Raw genomic sequence first — 18,229 nt, forward strand, 5'->3', positions numbered from 1 at the left:
ACCTCCGGGGAGTACGGCACGTTCTGAGAATCCACAGATACAGTAATGCTCTGGTACACTTCCATCAGGACGACATGGCTTGAGCCCAAAAAACGGATTTTGAGCGAAGCGAAAAATCTATTTTTGGGTGAGATGGCCATGTCGTCCTGATGGACCCGCCCTTGCCTTTCTAAGAAAGGGCTGTAGGACCCCTCCCTACATACAGTATCTGTAGCACCTCGTGTACGCTACAAGGAATACAGATGGCGCCAGGATTGGCGCCAGGCACGCATACGAATCGGGGGATAGGGAAGCCTTGGGAGCGGCTCCCCTTTTTCTTTCCCGAATTCGTATCTCGCCAATCACCTCCTACGAGACGAAATCTCTGTCCAGGATGTAGATTGCCATGTGACGTGTCTAGAATACGTCCTCTGATATGTCGCGATATCCCTTTCACGAGGGATACTCGCTCCAGGAGTTAGAATTCTGGTACCTTAAGGTAAATTCTCTGGGAATATCGCTGTAGTTGTAATATACCCTAGGAAGCTACCCTATAGGAACTTCCATCAGGACGACATGGCCATCTCACCCAAAAATAGATTTTTCGCTTCGCTCAAAATCCGTATATATATATATATATATATATATATATATATATATATAATTAACATATTTATGAATAGATATAATTATAAGATATATATTATAAATATATATCTATATTTGTGTGTATATATATATGTGTGTGTATATATATATATATATATATATATGTGTGTATATATATATATATATATATATATATATATACATGATATAAATATATAGGTATAAAAAGAATAATTCCTAACTTTAACATGGAAATGCATGTTGTCAAAAACCTTTTATTCGAGAAATTGTTTTTTAAAGAGTTACTGGATTTATATAGTTTAATGTATTTCTAATCTTATCTGAAGTTAAAGGTAGAAAAGTAAATTTTGGGAAAAAAGTGTGAGGGGGGGCTATACACCCCCCCCCCCCTCAGCCCCCATACTCCTACACCCATGAAATTGTATAACCACATATATTTATTTATAACCAATAATATGGACGTCAATAACCGTAGATGTCAGGATGCCAGATAACTCCTGATCAATTATACTGCCTTGAAATGCATTTAGTGAGCTATGAACTTTCTGTCAAGTTTCTCTTTTCCTACTTTCGCTGAGAAATCTTTTCCTCACCACATCCTTTTCAGAGTCAGTCTAGTCTTCATATCGTCCCTTCAAGCCCTAGCTACAACCACTTTTTAGCCTTCTACCATACTTATATTACAGCCTTCTCTCTTCCTTAATTCTGTTCACCCTCTACTTATATCAGTACCACCTTTCTGTTGAATGGCCTCCCAGACCTCGGCACTGGGCCACATGACTCAACTGCAATAAATCCATCCTATAAAAGAAAAGCTCATTATTGCATCTCGTGATTACTATATACTTGAGGCAAAGACGTCAGATTTTTTTTCATCATCCTATGTAAGTGTTTTGAAATAATAAACTTCGAGGTCAAAGCTTTTATCTTAGTTCTCTTAATCTGGATCGACAAAAGGAGAAGAAAAGACAAAGTTCTAAAAGACCAATCGGGTCAGGTTTCAATGTCTCTTGAGGTCACGTCACTTGGCCAGGATATCTGATGACCATCACATGGGCCACTTCTACCCTAAGTGGCTCAATTGATCCATTTATTTGGAGATTCAAGTATAAACCAATTTAGATTTATGCCAAATATAAAGAATTAGATTCAAAAATCTTCAGCATTAAGTTTTTTCCTTGATTTTGTGCATCATATGAAAGTGGAAGTTTACTGAATAAAGGATTTCAACAGATTTCTTTATTTCCCGATACAGTAAAGTCTTGCCGCTACTCACAAACCATCGAGGGATTTTTCATGGGTTGTAAATTTTTTTTGTGAAATGTCGCAGATTTATCATAAAACAAAAAATGTATATCAGTAATTAGGTATTTCATCAGAATTGCACATTCAATGGAAATTATCTGTCCAGATCTTGATTTGTTAAAAGATATATTGAACATTAATATAAACGCTTCCTTAAATATTAGACAGTTTCCAAATGTATATCAATCTGAAGTTTTATCTAAATTCCATGATTATTGAGAAAATAAGTTTTAATGCAGTATTTTATTCCATTGAAAGTAAGATATTTAAAAAAACATATTTCTATCTAGACAAAATCACGTATTTTATGTACACGAAAGAACTCGCTTTCGTTCAAAATGATATAATGTTGATAATTAACATGGCTTCTCAGTTTCCACTCTATAATGACAGAACAACACGTACCAACCTTCGCGTGAGTAATCATGCTAAGAAATCACCGTGAAATTAGAATTAAAGATAAACTCGGATTAGCTGGCAACGAACAACATAGTTATACCTTCCTATTTATGAAAGCGTAAGTTCCAGAAATTGAGGCAAAACCTTAGCATTTCTGACTACGATGAAGCATATACTCATTTCTCAACGTTGCACAAATCTCTAACCATAAAGTTTTATAAGGAGCGTGTTTTATCCTCTGAGGAAATTAACCACAAGAAGAAATGAAGCTGAAATGACACCCCTGGGATCGCTTGTCTCCAAACTAAGGCTGTTTCATTTTTAGCTTTGTATTTTCGTATCTTTTTTTTCAGATTTTAGATAAAGAAAAGACACTTTTTTAAGCAGGTGCGATGTAGAACGAACAATCCTTCATACACATAAACTGGCCAAATGATATTTCCATCCTCTCAGGGATTTTCACTTCGCATTCACAGGACTATTTTTCAATGCTCTGTTTTGGAAAGTTGCAATTGCCATGTTATAACGACCTTTGGACTTTAAATCTACTTGATTCTTTTTTTATAGATAATCATAAAATCCAGACATTACTTCAAATCAAGGTGTTTAGATTGTAAATACTTTATAAAAGTCTTTATTGGCCTTGTTAATGAGTACACGTACTTTCTTCTGAACCATCTTTGAATCGTCTCCGGAAATGTCTAGTTCTCCATTTGTCTCTTTTATTTCATTCTAATTCAGTGACTTATGCAATTCATACGTTCTTCTTTGATGTGAGCTTTACTGAAAGTCACGGACTTCCGGCTCTAATTACTTCAGGAGTCTAGACTCAAGAATGACTTTGGGGCTTGAATTTAGACACAAATTAGATGTGGCCTGATGTGTTAGCGTCCTTCGATGGGGTCTGAACAAGTTGGGAAAATTTATGTTCTTCAAAGTATGTCAATCACATAATGTAAAATTTTGATGGATAATTAAAAAAAAGGCCAATAAATTTATGGAGGGACAGAGTAAGTGTAATGAACTAAATATTTCAAAAGAATCCGAATATTTGTTATCTTAAGTTACAATTTTCGTTAAATCTTAAAAGACATTAATTTGGAAAGTTCGGGAAACTTAAGACAGACACAAAGACGGACAGATAACCTGAGTGTAAGAATACCTCAGAACAGCTGATGATGGTTTCCTTAGGTTTTATGCCTAACAAACAAGTGGGTCTAACAGAAACTCAATAAACTTTCATAAAATCCAATTAAAAAAAGAAGATTATGAGTATAGGGGAAATAGTCCTTGGATCTAGTGTCGAAGGCTATCCCACCTCACCACCCCACCCCTCCTTCCCCGGAAATTATGAATTATAATTAAAAATGAAAAGCAGACTGATTTAGATCTCACTTGTCATCGATTGCCATGTTCTTACGTATTTATGTCCTTAGAATAGAACGTATTATGTGTCTATATACTTTTCCGTGTAACTTTTGTGCGTTTAGTAATACCGTCGTTCAGTCCGAGATCAGCTTTCCTTACTAAGATCCTCTGGTACCTTAGTAAATATATGATAGGACTCTTGACAAAATCTACAAAGAAAAATAGCATTTCTAATGTTGTCATGTTGGGGAGGAAAAGTTCTTGTATGTCTTCATTGAATAAAATATTGGATATGTTATGATTATAGATTATTTAGACTTTACAGTTTAGAATCAGATACATTTTTTAAAGCTGGCCATTGAAGACATTTGGTAAAATGCAAAGAATTAAATAGAGATGCTCAATCGTAAGAAATAATATCTACACACACACAAACATATATACATGCATGAACACACAATCACAGATATATATATATATATATATATATATATATATTTATATATTTATATATATATATATATATATATGTATATATATATATATATATATATATATATATATATATATATATATATATATATATATATATATATATATATATATATATACATACTTTTTGTATGTGTTTAAGCATATATATGTGTGTATACGTGAGTGAATACTTGCGTTAACTGTACCAAACCTCACCATTGTTTTTCCTGTTATTTTTTTCTGGATTAAATAATAAAATTTTGACAATTGAAAATAGATTTGAGAAAAAGAGCAAAAGATTATCAATAAACTTCATAAAATGAATATTAATTCAAATAACCCATTTAAACATGTTATATAAAGAATGCGTGAAGGAAGTTGAACGAAGGAGCTCCATGAAGGGCAGTGGATGTGTGAGGAAGATCAATGCGATGCTTAACAGTTAATGGGATGAAGGTTATATACATTTTTTTCCGATTTCGATGTTTATTCTGGTAATTTATTGCTTTAAGTACTGAAATTGAATAACTTGAAAATTGATAGCATGGCGCACTCTTTAACTCGAAATAATAGTTTGATCTTCCTCACTTTTTGCAGTCATTTCCAATTTCATGGCAGCTCCTTGTCTGAATAATATATTTGCGCTTGGTTCCTTGCAACAGACATACAAACAAGTCAATTGTGTTGTAATTATGTAACAGATTCTTTATTGCATATCTGCCATCCGAATGATGATGATGTTATTTTGCCCTTTTCAAGAAATCGCCGCCAAGTTTAATGTAACAGACTCTCATCGTCTGATGGTGTTACCTCAATAAGAATAAAAGAATAGTCTTATCAAATCTTTAAGGAAATAGACATTTTCTGAGACATACGCAGTGTTTAATATAAAACCATTGTCCATCATTGTTCGCTTAACTGGGAATTTGACATTTATCGATCTCCAATATAAATACTCAATGGCCAATATTCATATCTTCGTAAAGAAAATGTGCTATGAATAAAACCATAACGTTCATCTATAGAGGATTTAACTCGAATAAAGAAGTTTGTTTTTAAATGGTTACTTATTGAACTGACTACTTTTTCTCAAGCGGTGTTCGATTACAGATTTAAGATCTAGTTAGCAAAAGATTCACTTTCTTGACCTTTCCACAATGAATTATCGAATGTCTTTAAGAGCAGCATAACAACGAGTTATGTTTACGCTTCATATTTGCAAGGGGGCCACATATCTGATTCAGTGTCAGCAAATATTTCATATTGCTGACAGTCTTCCTTTTTCTCCACTGTTATTGCTTATTACAAATACACAGGCAACAATGACGTCCTATTCTCTCACTTACTAATAATTATAAAGATATATATATATATATATATATATATATATATATATATATATATATATATATATATACGCACATGTAAGTCATTCTAATCTGTGTGTATAACGTGAAACAGAAATATCCCGTTAGGGTTTCTCCGCTTCATTTTCAGTCTGAATGAAAAAAAAAGTCTTGTGTCCTAGAAATAGCAGGTAGTGAAAATGTTACATGAAACTCGCTTTAGTTCCTTTTAAAAGAATATTTTTTCAGTTTTTTATTTTTTGTCTAGTTTTCACCTAAAGATAGAATATACACTCCGTTAGTATTGAATATATATATATTATATATATATATATATATATATACATATACATATACATATATGTATATATATAAAATGAATGTATATACATATTTATACATTGTATAATTGTAGAGAGAGAGAGAGAGAGAGAGAGAGAGAGAGAGAGAGAGACCTGTCGATATATTTGATACACTGGTCCAATTGTGAACACACACTACGACCAAATTGCATCCAACGTTCACAGAAAGCTCCCGTCGAGAAACTCCATTTCAAAATATGTCTATCCCGAAAAATGTCTATCACAGACTCCCAATGAAAACCCTCAACGAGAGGTTCCCAGTCGCAAGCTCTTTATCATCATCATCATCATCATCACCTCCTCCAACGCCTATTGACGCAAAGGGCCTCGGTTAGATTTAGCCAGTCGTCTCTATCTTGAGATTTTAATTCAATACTTCTCCATTCATCATCTCCTACTTAGCGCTTCATAGTTCTCGGCCATGTAGCCCTGGGTCTTCCAATTCCTCTTGTCACCTAGTGCCTTGTGGAGCCCAGCTGAACGTTTGGGGAACGAATCTCTCTTGGGGAGTGCGAAGAGCATACCCAAACCATCTCCATCTACCCCTCATAATAATCTCCTTCACATATGGCACTCGAGTAATCTCTCTTATAATCTCATTTTTAATCCTGCACTGCCATCTAACTCCCAATGTCCTTCTGTGGGCTTTGCTCTCAAATCTACTAAATCTATTGGAGATTGTTTCATTGTCATACCATGACTCATGTCCATAGAGTAACACCGATCTTATTAAACTGATATATAGTCTGATTTTTATATGTAATTTCAGGCGATTTGATTTCCAAATTTTACTTAACCTAGCCATTTTCTGATTTGCCTTTTTTTATCAATCTTTCGCTAAACTATAATTCTAAAGACCCTGTATTGGAGATCATAGTTCCTAAATACTTAAACGATTCAACCTCATTAATCCTTTCTCCTTCCTTTATCAGATTTCACATATGAAGAGTTCCTTATTAGGTTCTCCATTTCAAAATCCTCTAATTTCAAGCTCTCCATGACGTGCTCCACATCACAAGATTTGGGTTTATTTCATCTCTTAAGGAGATCTCTATCATAAGCTTCTTATCAGCCACACTTTGGTCAGAAACTCGTTATCAGTAATTCATATCAGCAGTAAATGTTCTATCCTGACATTAGCATCTCTCTCTCTCTCTCTCTCTCTCTCTCTCTCTCTCTCTCTCTCTCTCTCTCTCTCTCTCTCTCTCTCATAAACTATTGATAAGTGATGGTGTCATGAGACTGCATTACTAGTAATGTTTATTTCAAAGTGCGCTTTTTCTTTAGAAGGTGACCTGGAAATTAAAAATAGAATTGCAACGATAGAATTAATCAAACTCAAAATAGAAAGATTTTGATTCCATAGTAAATACAGAGGAATAAAAACATGAGAAAATACCAACTGTTTGAGTTCGAGTGTTTGATAAACTGGATGTATTCCCACTGGAAATCGAGGTCTTGTACTTTCAATAAATCTTTTTTGATTCAGGGAATATTTTAAAAAGGTTTTTGAAAGGATGTGTCATAAATTCTTTTTTCAAACAATCATGTTACTAAGAGACCATTATATTAGTTCATGACGCCCATTTTTCTTTTCTTCAGTACGTGTTGACGAAAAATATTACCGGCTCTCCAATATCGTATACTATCTTCATATATTTTGTCATCTCTCTCTCTCTCTCTCTCTCTCTCTCTCTCTCTCTCTCTCTCTCTCTCCTTATCATTGTTGCATTCAAAACGTAAATGGATTACATTCATATTACAGATGTGTAAATAGAGATGAAAGATATATACCAGTTGTGCTGTAATGTTCAATGCAGCCAACCAATTCTCACTGTGTCTCGCACGCTTAAATATTTCATAAATCTTTATACAAACGATGGATTGTAGAACTGGCTTTGAGATTACTTATAATAAATTATCCAATATAGACAATTATTTAACCCCAAAAAAAGGCATTTTTTTCCTTTTTTCAGTCTGTGGTCATTGCAGTATACAGCTTTTTGTCATCTGCTTTTTCTATCCCTATTTTTCTCCCTCTCAAAATAGCCACAAATACAAACACAGACACACTCATATATATACATATATATGTATATACTGTATATATATATATATATATATATATATATATATATATATATATGTGTGTGTGTGTATATATATATATATATATATATATATATATATATATATAATATACATACAGTATTATAACTTAGTGTGTGCATTTCTTGTTGTCCGTATAGAGTCCATTGCCACTATCCAAGCGTCTTGGAGTTCCTCAATCGAGGCAATGCAGAGATGTGTGGGATTTGCCTTGCATTCCATCTGCAATCCTTCGACGATCAAAAAGGAAAACCGCTGCAACATTAGCCTTCCTCTGCCTTGTGCAATCGCTTTGTTTGTTTCTGTCTCACTAGCAGTCACTTTGTCTGCTTATTCATAAGCTGCTTTCAGCATTTCCCTTCATTAGCCTTCTGGAAATCATTTGCAAGAATAATACTCTCATTTCCATTTAAGTCTGATGATATTAACTGCAAATCCCGCATTTCCCTATTGGTATGTTGACACAGATGTGTAATATCACCTTATCTATGTGAATTATCAAATACCCTATCTCTCTCTCTCTCTCTCTCTCTCTCTCTCTCTCTCTCTCTCTCTCTCTCTCTCTCTCTCTCTCAGCCTAGCATTTCATCATGAACGTTTATCATAAAAATAACTGGTTTCCTTTATTGATTCATCACTCTGGAATGAGTCTATTTACTCTGTTTTATTTCGCCTTTTGTTCCCTCCCACAACCATTTCACAGAGCTGATGATCTCAATAAACAAGCTCAATGGAAAATCAAAAATGTATGAAATTTCCGACTTGCCTGATCAACTGCCTATATTTGTTTTTAAATTAGGTTCCGCCTGTCTGAATATGGCGGAGATTAACTCTCCAATGGCCGGGTTCATTTTATACTTATGGGGAGCAATGGCTTTTTGCGATGCCATTCTCTGTATGCAGATTTTGTTTACTCGCTATTTATGTTTTATTGAACATTCCCTAATGCATAATCTGCGAGTTCGGTTTTCCTGAAATTTATGTAAATATGTTGATTTTAGTAAAATTTAAGGTAATTTCATACTGTTATTTATTATTATTTATAGTACATCATATTCAATGAACATGGAAAATATCAATGAAATTGTTCGGCAAGCTTTTACGGGAAAATAAAAAAGGCAACTTAATATTGGCAATTTGTAATGAAAGAACAGAGTCATTCGTCCATGTATTTCCGAATAAAAGAAAATGGGAAATTGCAAGGAAAAAGCAAATTTGTTTCAAACAACCCTCTTATAACGATTTCGAATTCTTTTATAACTACATTTCTTGAAATACTCCTGTATCATATTGAATGTCATTGAAACTGTATCAGTATTATTTACAGAGGCAAGGAAGACACAGAGAAAACTGCAAATATTAGTAAATAAACTTCTACATGGTTTGCAACCCCCCCCCCCAAAAAAAAAATGAAAGTAAATTTGAGCAAAAGTAAAGTGTTCAGGGTAATGTGCAACCAGGAAGATGGAATAAGGAATTCTAATGTGTATAGTAGAAGAATGGAAGTGGCTGATTCCTACGAGCATCCCGAAGCGTATAAAACAGATGATGGTAGGATGAGAGAAGAGAAAGGTCATAGGATAAGTGAAGCAATGGAGGTAACTGGATGCGCATAACGATTAGTAAGAGACTCGAATTTTGTTTGGAAGCCAATGCGGGAATGTATGAAGGGACTGTTCAAACAACTCTGCTTTATGGAAATGTAGTATCAATATTAAATACAGGTAGAATAGAATAAAACCTAATGCTGCTGAAATAGATCGTTTCCAACGGCATCTACTGTGTATAAAGTAATGAGAGGATGAGAAATCTGGGCATCACATAAGAGTGTTGAGAAGATTGGCTTATGTGAAAGATGGATAAGAGTATTTTGAGAGACGAATGTCTAGTAAGGGCTGGATAGATGATGTGGAAAATGAATTTGAAAATAAGAGCCTCGATATACACGAGCCATGAGAGTACGTGTAAGACAGGAGTGGATGGGACAGTGACTGCAATGGGAATGGGCAACGCACTGATGACTAGATGTATGTAAAGGTGTTTAAAGCAAATAATGTGGTGAAGGTCCGACTGCACATGGGTCTCATCCCTGACTCGGCAGTTAAAGTTTGAAATGTGGCATCAACTGTTGTTTTTTCGTGTTTGGGGCCACCCCTTGTCATGAGTATATTTCCATTAGGACCACCAAATATCACATTCCTGTAGTCACTTTGGTGCCCATCAACAACATATATATGTCTATATATATATATATATATATATATATATATATATATATATATATATATATATATATATATATATATTTATATATATATCTGTGTATATATATATATATATATATATATATATATATATATATATCTGTGTATATATATTTATATATATAAGTGTGTGCGTGTGTGTTTGTGTATAAGAAATATGCGTGCATATGTGTGTGGTGTTAATGGGTACCATAATAAGTATAGGAATGTGATATATGGCATTCCTCAAGGGTAGTGTTGTTGGCCCATTACCTATCATACTATATACACATGACATGTGGGTTGGCCTGGAAAACAAGCTTATTGCATAAGCAGGTGATGTTACTTTCTTTACTTCCATTCCATCTCCCGAATGTAGGTCTGTGGTTGTTGAATCCCTTAATAGAGATCTATTTAAAAAAATGTGCATGGTTCAAATTATGGGGCATGACGTTGAATCTTAACAAAATTCAAAGTATGAAAAAGTCGAGGACATTGTTTTCTCAACATCACAATCTCAGCATCGATAATTTTTCTTTAATGCTATAAGACTGTTTCTTCCTCAATTGCACAAAAAAAAATTGCTTATCAAGCTATTATAGTGTTCTAATTGTTTTATTTTGCCTTGGTTCGGGTATTGTTATCCTATCTGGTGTTCAGCTGCTGATTCTCATCTTAATTTGTTGGACAGGAACTTACGGGCTATTCAATTTCTTATGCATGATCTAGATATTGATCTCAGCACCGTCATTCGGTTAGTTTTTAAAGCATGTTGCATTTTTTTTTCTTAACTCTGAACATCGTTTGCATTCAGATCTTCCTGGACAGTACCACCCGGTTCGAAATATTAGGTATGCAATTAATTCTAATAGTCAGTTATTCTCCGTCATAAAGCTCAATACCACACAGTATTCTAGAAATGTCATGCTGACTGTGACCAGATTGTGGAATGATCTTCCTAATGAGGCCATTGAATCAATGAAACTTCAAAAGTTCAAACTTGCACGAATGTTTTGTTATGTTGAACAGGCTGACATATGTCTATCGTTTCAATTTATATCGTTAGCATCATTATCATCATCAATGCCTAATGACGCAAAGGGCCTTAGTTACATTTCCCCAGTCATCTCTATCTTGAGGTTTTAGATCATTACTTCTCCATTCATCATCTCCTACTTCACGCTTCATAGTCCTTAACCATGTAGGGCTGAGTCTTCCAACTCTTTTAGTGCCTTGTGGAGCCCAGTTGAAAGTTGGGTGAACTAATCTCTTGGAGAGCGTGAAAAGATTGTCCAACCCATCTCCATCTACCCTTCACCATGATCTCATCCACATATGGCACTCGAGTAATCTCTCTTATAGTTTCATTTCTAATTCTGTCTGCCATTTAACTCCCACTATTCTTCTGATGGCTTTGTTCTCAAATCTACAAAATCTGTTGGATATTGTTTCATTGTCAAACCATAACTCATGTCCATACAGTAACACTGATCTCAACTGATATATAGCCTGATTTTTATATATAATTTAAGGTGATTTGATTTCTAAATTTTACTTATCCTAGCCATTGTCTGGTTTGTTTTATTTTTTACTTTTTCAATAAACTCAAGTTCTAAAGATTCTGTATTAGAGATCATAGTTCCTGAATATTTAAATGATTCCACCTCTAATCTTTTCTCCTTCCAGTGATATTTCATCTTCATTGCATATCTGTTCTTATCATCTCTGTCTTTCTTCTATCTTAAGCCCAACCTTATGTGATATTTCATGCTTTCTAGTAAGCAAGCTTTTCAAGTTATTTGGTGTTCTGCTAATAAGGACAGCGCCATCAGCATACTCTAGAGGTCCGCTAATTTCTTGTTACCAATCCAGTCCAACCCTTCTTCACCATCCCTAACTGTTCTATGCAATACAAAATTTATGAGGATAATAAAAAACATAGGTGGCAACACATTCCCTTGGAGCACTCCACTGTTCACTGGAAATTAATTTGATAGGTCTCCATTAACCTTAACTTTGCACTTGCTATGCTCATGAACAGACTTAATCAAATGCACATAATAGAGGAACTCCATAGTGACGGAGGACTCTCCACAGAATTGGTCGGTGAACACTATCAAAGGCTTTTTCATAGTCCACAAATGCCATCAAAAGTGGATTTCTAAATTCTACACATTGCTGTACCACATGTTTTAAAATGAAAATCTGGTCAGTACAATTTCTACCTTTTCTAAATCTTGCTTGTTTATTTCTTAGCTTTTCATCAATCTTTCTCTCTAGTCTCTTTAGAAGGAGCATACTATTTATATACGATATAGTTTATATATGAAATATGTTTTACTGTTGTTAATGTTCATAGAATATTTTATATCTCTCTATCTATCTATCTATCTATATATATATATTATATATATATATATATATATATATATATATATATATATTTTATATATATATGTATATATATATATGTATGTATGTATGTATGTATGTATGTATGTATGTCCTCATTGGGCTATTTTCCCCGTTGGGGCACTGCATTTCAAACTAGGGTTGTAGCGTAGCTTTTAATGATACTATATATATATAACCCTGATATATATATATATATATATATATATATATATATATATATATATATATATACATATATATATATAGTATATGTATTTATGTATGTATGTATGTGTATATATAATGTATTATATATTATATATATACATATATATAGTATATGTATGTATGTATGTATGTATGTATATATATATATATATATATATATATATATATATATATATATATAAAATCATTGAAAGCTAAGCTACAACCCTAGTCTGAAAAGGAGGGCCCCTACAGGGAAAAATAGCCCAATGAGGACATATATATATATATATATATATATATATATATATATATATATTTATATGTGTGTGTGTGTGTGTGTGTGTGTGTAATCATAAGGAAAACAAAAGCTAAGTCGCCTTTTGTAGAAGTGTTCTTGGGAGGATCTAATCCTTTCCAGGCGATGTGGAACAGATGCAGACTCTCTCACCGCACGTTCTGATCATCTGGAGTTGTAACATCTTCCGGGAAATTCGAATTCAGACTGAAAATAACAACAATTCCTTAATTTTTTTCCCTTTAACTGAAAGTTTTTCATTCCTACTTCTTGTTTTATGTTTAGTATCAGTTTCTCTTTTTCCAAGAAAGGATAAAGGTATTTTTATAAGTTCTTATTTAAATCTCAAACTTCCTAAGTTGAGAATTTTGTGTAATCTATTTTAGTCACAATCCTACTACTGTATTTACTTGCATTACTATATTTTTCATACACTATCAAGTGCATTAAACGAGATATGGTTTAGTAACATCCCTCAAGACCACTTTACTTTTGCTTCGTAACAGGGCAAACTAAATGACCCATAAAAATGATACTGTATTCACTGTATTCAACAGTCACATTCCTAAAAATATAAGATCATATAGCGTGATGTAGTTAAGATCAAGTCATTTCATAGAGCTATTTACCCACAAAATTGTGTATGTCACTCGAAATCAGGGTATAGTTCCTACTGCTATGTTACTCAAAGGCAGAAAGGTTTCATGATATTTCCCTCCAAAGAGAACCTGGTAGTGTGCGATGAAAAGAAATTGTTACGCCCCTTATAAACACGATATCCTATTTTATGTAAACTCTCATATCAAGTTGAGCACTCTGTCATATTATATCAAGTTCTTATAAAAAGGCCTATGCCATCTGTCTCCTCATCCAAAATCACAATAATTATAAACATTTTCGTCCACGTGATACGAACAATGTTTGTTATAAACAAACTATTATTGTCGTAACGTCACTATATTATTAAAAGCTTATCATGTACACTGCACACTTTATGTTGCTTAATATTTAATTGTGTTTATACTATCACATCTCAAAAAATAATACGCCTTATTTACCTGTTCCCTCAAAACTAGGAAACGGGAAATGACTTGACTAAAAACCAGACTCTGCCTTACCACCATGTCCCATAAAAACAGTAAATGTCTTGTTGAAATGTCCCTGAAAAACAGGATGCGTCCTACTGCCATCTCCCTCAGAAATTGGGTAAATCCTCCCTATTATATCCATCAGAAACTAGATCTTTGTCATATCCCAAAGAAACTGGATGTCCCTTACTGTCATTCTCTTAAACACAGGTCCTATCATGGCTTTCAAAAATGAGATTGCTCTAGACTTGCATGTGTTAAAAATGGAACATGTCATAGCGTCACGTCTGTAAAAATGAGGGATGTGTGTTTGTGTGATGTCCCTGAAAAAATAAGATATGTGTTGGTGTGATGTCCCTCAAAAAATGGATGTGTGTTGGTGTGATGTCCCTCAAAAAATATGATGTGTGTTGGTGTGGTCTGTCAAAAAAAGGGATGTCACAGTGACTCGTCCGTAAAGAAAAATATGAAATGTCTTATCCTATTATAACTAACATAAAAAAAATGTATATGTTCAAATGCTGTGTCTGTCCAGTTATCCCTCTTTTATGTCTCACAAAAATATTTAATCCTGTACAATTGTGAATTCATTGTTTTTTTAGGGTGACTTCAATCCAATTTCTTGCATAAATGATTACAGTAACGAAAGTAAATTTTTGGTATCTAATGGATCAAGTAACATGAAATATATCTGGCAAAAAGTTAATACTTTATATCGGAGCAGATTCCCAAATTATACATATAATGGAGATAATTGCCGCTTTAGGATGGCCAGAATTGATAGAACTATTTGAATATATAAATGTTTAGGAAACAATTTCCGTTAGCTCTCCTAACCATTGATGGTTTTACTATTATATTAAAATAGGAAAAATTAAGGTTTGGAAATAATATTTGAAATTGATAAAAAAAAAATCTCATTTTGATTTATGGCAATATGGCAAATCAAGGAAGTCAGAATTAGGTAAAATTTTCTGTGGTGGGAATATGTGAAGAGGATAAAATATTCTTTACAAATTTTTCCCAGCAATCATCTAAGAGAAGTATGAACTTTATCATTAATCGTTCAAGATTGGGACATTTGTCTGAAGATATTCATACATTTGGGTAATAATCTCGGGGTGCGGGGGTGGGGGGGGACTAAGAAAAATTCTAAGATACAAATCGAGTTGTGCAAAGACGTAAACATCGAAGTAATTATCGAAATACTTGTTTGAAATAGAAAAGAAAATTACGCTTTAACGAGATATTGTGTCGTTAGTTAGAAACACTAAGTGTTGTTCGATCTGAAGAAGCATTTTGAAACTTTCCAGTACAATAGTTATTCATTACGATTTCGGGAACTACTCACTAATTTGGCGCTGCTCGCTATTCTATGACGAGAATAGACATTTTCTAAATGAAAGTATTGAAGCTGAAGTTTTGATGGTGATATACTGTGAAACATGAAGGGTAAATGTCACCGGGCAGTGATTGTCTTCCTATAGAACTAATATATAAAAATTGGGTAACATACTAAAGCCATGATTTATGGGAATTTGATATTTTGTCTTCAAATGTATCAGGATCGCAATATTTAGTTATTTTAAGTTGATTGTTAAAGATGATGATTCAGAATTTTTAAACTTTGACGAAGATAGTGGCAAAGTTATATGCAAAGGACAAAATATCAAAAGAGCAGTATACGGTAATGGTGTGAAAGGTAGATCAGTTTTGAACTTCAATAACTCAGTAAAAGAAGTAATATTTCATACAGTTAAAAATAACCTTGAATTGGCTATTCGAAATCTCCATGGGACTCCAGCTTTTGATAGTATGTCAATATTCAGTTTGTTTTAAAAGTAAAGTAATTGGAAAATTGATATATTAGTGGGTTTGTGCATTTAAAGGTAAATGTGTCTGGCTTCAGTTCCAGTTTCATCAGAATAGATACTCACCAGAACGTCAGCCGGGCAAGCCCAACCCCCCACTGTGGTGCGCAACCACAGTAGTGCCATCCCCAGTAAATAGCTTAATCTCACCGTCCCTGGCTGGGATCGATGTGATGCCATGCGAATGCTAGGCGAACAAGTTATCACTGTACTAGCCAGAAACTAGAATTTAGCTATTTATGAAAGGCTTACTAAGCTCGCCTTTTCTTATCAAATGATCTTTTAGACAAGGTTGTCTGCTCTTCCAGTAATGCTGCACGTACAGGAGCCTTTAATTATAATGATAATGGTTTGTTACCAATATTGTTGACCCTGTATGACCTAATAATCGGAATATATGTATTCAGTGTGATGCTAACTGTTCATCAGCCTTATTGCCAACAGAAGAGCAATTTGTATAAGGGATAAGAAAATTCAGAAACTTGAGCTGGTTACTGGTGTTCATCCTAGGCGTATTAACGCAAAGGGCAGAAATGTGAAGTTGAACAGCAAACATCTTTGAGAGGAAAAGCCAGGTATTCAAGCTTAACTTTCAAGGCAGGTGGTAGAGACCAGGTGGTCGCCTTTAGTGATTCATGTTTTTGATGAAAAGGAATAAGATATTCAATGGTTGTTTGGTGTTATAACACATTATTGTTATTATTATTATTATTATTTATCATTATTATTATGATGATGATGATGTTATTATTATAATAATAGTATATTATTGTTATATTATAATATTATTGTTATTACTATGATATTATTATCACATCATTATATCATAATAATAATATTTTTTTCATTATTGTATTATTATTATTACTTGCTAAGCTACAACCCTAGTTGGAAAAGCAAGATGCAATAAGCCCAGCAGCTCCAACAGGAAAAATAGCCCAGTGAGAAAATGAAACAAGGAAAGATTAGATATTTTGATTAGAGTAACATTAACATAAGTATCTCCTATATAGAATATGAACACTTGAACAAAGCAAGAGGAAGAGAAACAAGATAGAATAATGTACCCGAGTGTACCCTCAAGCAAGAGAACTTTAGCCATGTGGCAGTGGAAGACCATTTTGCAAGATACAGAAATTGCGATGTGCTTAGTGTGTCTTCAATCATTTTCTTAGATCGTAATTCCTTCAAGTCGATGACCTTCATCACCGTCAATAATTTTCCACCAAAGAAATTTATTCTAAATCCTATTAAATGGTCTATTGACCTCACACTTTCGGAAATGGAAACCCGCAATGATAATAAAACTTAAATCTATTGCATTTGATCAATCAACTAACCTCTCTAACTACAAAATTAAATGGAAATGTTCATTTCAGACCAATATCAATTGAGAGTGCAGTTAAATGTTATACCCAGCTTTATGTATTCAGTGCATAAAGTTGTGTATCTTGCTTTCTACCGATAGGAAATCTAATGATGCTATTGAGGTCATCGTAGCGGTCAGAACATGTGGTGAAAATTGGTGAAATATAGAGTGGTTGTTCTTAAATTTGTCTTTAAATAGCTGATACAAGAAATGCATTAATAAGCTTCGAAACCGGTATATTTTGTCATAAAAAATGCGAAAGCAAGTTGACCAGATTTCTTCCTCCTCCACCTCTTCTGCCTCCACCTCTGCCTCCGCCTCCACCTCCTCCGCCTCCGCCTCCACCTCCTCCGCTAGTGGCTATAAAATCCCTCGCTATTTGTGGTCCAGGAAATAAGAGTAAGAAAAAAGATAGAAAAAAAAAAATTGGTGACTGAAGATAATAATGAAAAAGAAAAATATGAGGCACAGAAGGTCACAAGTGGATCTGCCAACTGAATACACAGTTTGTGTGGATGTTAATGCAGCCTGGCAGGGGAAGAGGGTCCTGTCGCCCTGGATGGATGGACGCCCAAATTGCTCATTCTCCTTTTTCTAATTGTTTCTCTTAATTCTGTGAATTGCGATGGTAATCCATTTCGCTGCTCGTATCTAATAGGGATTCATACTTTAAAGAACTCCATTGTCTGTAAAGAATCCTAAAAAAACAAGGAAGGAGTTGGAATGAAGGAGCGATTTCACTTAGTATTTAAAATTTCTTGTTTTTCTTTTTATCGATTGAAGTTTC

Source organism: Palaemon carinicauda, chromosome 37, assembly GCF_036898095.1.
Source record: "Palaemon carinicauda isolate YSFRI2023 chromosome 37, ASM3689809v2, whole genome shotgun sequence".
NCBI lineage: Eukaryota > Metazoa > Arthropoda > Malacostraca > Decapoda > Palaemonidae > Palaemon > Palaemon carinicauda.